Here is a 2,016-nt window from a genome sequence, read left to right on the forward strand (position 1 = left end):
GACCGGGGCACGAACCCGTGTCCCCTGCATCGGCAGGCGGACTCTCAACCACTGCACCACCAGGGAAGCCCAAACCATAATATTTTAATTGATTTCCTATTATTGATCATTTATTGCTTCTGATTTTTTGTTACTTTTTAAAATAGCACTTTGATAAACACCCTTAGAGCTAAATTTTATTAATGAGCTCTAATTATTTCCTAGAATACATTTCCACCATCTGTTACTAAGTCAGCAGAGACGAGTATGCTTCCCAGGGTGCCCGTTCAGCCCCTGGAAGGCATCATCTTACCCTGCTGGAGGGTATTCAACTTTGGAGCGATTGCTCTCATCCTAGAGCTGACATTTTTCCAATACTGTTTCTGCAATTGGCAACTTCTCCTTAAGTTGGGTTTTATTATCTGGCAGTGGTCTCCTTGTGCTGTTGCCCCAAGTGGCTAATACGCATTTATTCACAGGCCCCCACAGCGTCTTCCCTCGATGTTATGACTAAATGGACATATCCAGCCAGGAACGGAAAGTTAAAAATCCAGGTCATCTGCATCATCTTAATGTCGACCTAGAAACAGAACTAAACTATTTTTTCTGGATCCCGTTCTGTTACCAACCGCAAGCGTCTCGGGGAGCTTGAATTTTTAAATCCCAGTCTGACTGCACACTACCTACTTCCTAAAAGCTGGGTGGATTCGGCAGCCACACAGGTGTTTCACCTTTACCTCCCCTCCATCAAATCAGATGTATCATCCTACATTCCTATCGCCCTCACAAAAGTTAGTACGTTGGAGAGCTCATTCCTCCGCTGCTGGGAAATTCTCTTTTCTGTGTGCCTCTACCACTGAGCTCCCTCTCAGAATCCTAATAACCCTGCTGTTCAAGTACCAAGTGTAATTCTAATACTGAAAAATAGCCATTTCTTTTGCACAGTATGAATCAAGCATTCTCAACATGTCCCTGCTATGTGTCGGACCTTTGTAAATATATTACCCCACTAGAATAGGACAAATACAGTGCTGTCAAGTGAATGGAACTGTGTATAAAGCAAAAGCTTTGAAAATAAATGCCCTGCTAGCAAAAATTGGAGAGGCACTGAAAACCCTGTAGGGGAATACTAAAACGCCTTTGAAGGCACATGGAAGCATGTCTTAGTCTGCGAAAACCCAGGGTACCAAGCCAGACTGTACAAAACAGATTAAGTTAAGAAGGAGTTTACAAGAGGATCTTAAATCTTCAAAAGAATTTACATCACGATTTCTTTATGTATAATTTCTCCCCAATACCTTTATGATGTAACTTTGTTTATCTCTTGTTTTGAACCTCAGAGCCTAACAAGAGTGCTTTCCTGACTCAGATCCTCAGTAAATGCAAACTGAATCAAATTCAGTTTCATTCATTTCACAAAGCCAGGCATATATACAGACACATGCACACACACACACACCTTTTTTCTTGTTTTTTGTGGGGTTTTTGTTTTTTGTTTTTTTAATTTTTATTGGAGTATAGTTGATTTACAACGTTGTGTTAGTTTCAGGTGTACCACAAAGTGAATCAGTCATACATACACATATGTCCACTCATTTTTAGACTCTTTTCCCATATAGGCCAATACAGAGCATTGAGTCGAGTTCCCTGTGCTATACGGTAGGTCCTTATTAGTTATCTATTGTATATATAGTAGTGTGCATATGTCAATCCCAATCACCCATACTTATTTTTAAAAACAGCATTATGAATTAATCGGCGCCTATAAAATGAGCCCAAGAAATGACAAATGGGCTTCCATCTCGCATGCTGATGGATTAATTATTAGAGGTTAGTGGTGAAGCACTGTAATGAGAAGGATTTTGAGACCTCGTTTGGGCTCAGCAGGAAAGCATGCCACGATCCACCAGTGATGTCTGCCACAGGATCAGGAGAGGAGAAAGGAGCATGCACGCTACTTACTTGTCTATTTGGTGGCAGATATGAACCTGTCACAAAGAACACTTTTTTCTTCCTCTCTCGAGACCTTGACTGCAT

The sequence above is a fragment of the Physeter macrocephalus genome, unplaced genomic scaffold, assembly GCF_002837175.3.
Source record: "Physeter macrocephalus isolate SW-GA unplaced genomic scaffold, ASM283717v5 random_1568, whole genome shotgun sequence".
Classification (NCBI taxonomy): Eukaryota; Metazoa; Chordata; class Mammalia; order Artiodactyla; family Physeteridae; genus Physeter; species Physeter macrocephalus.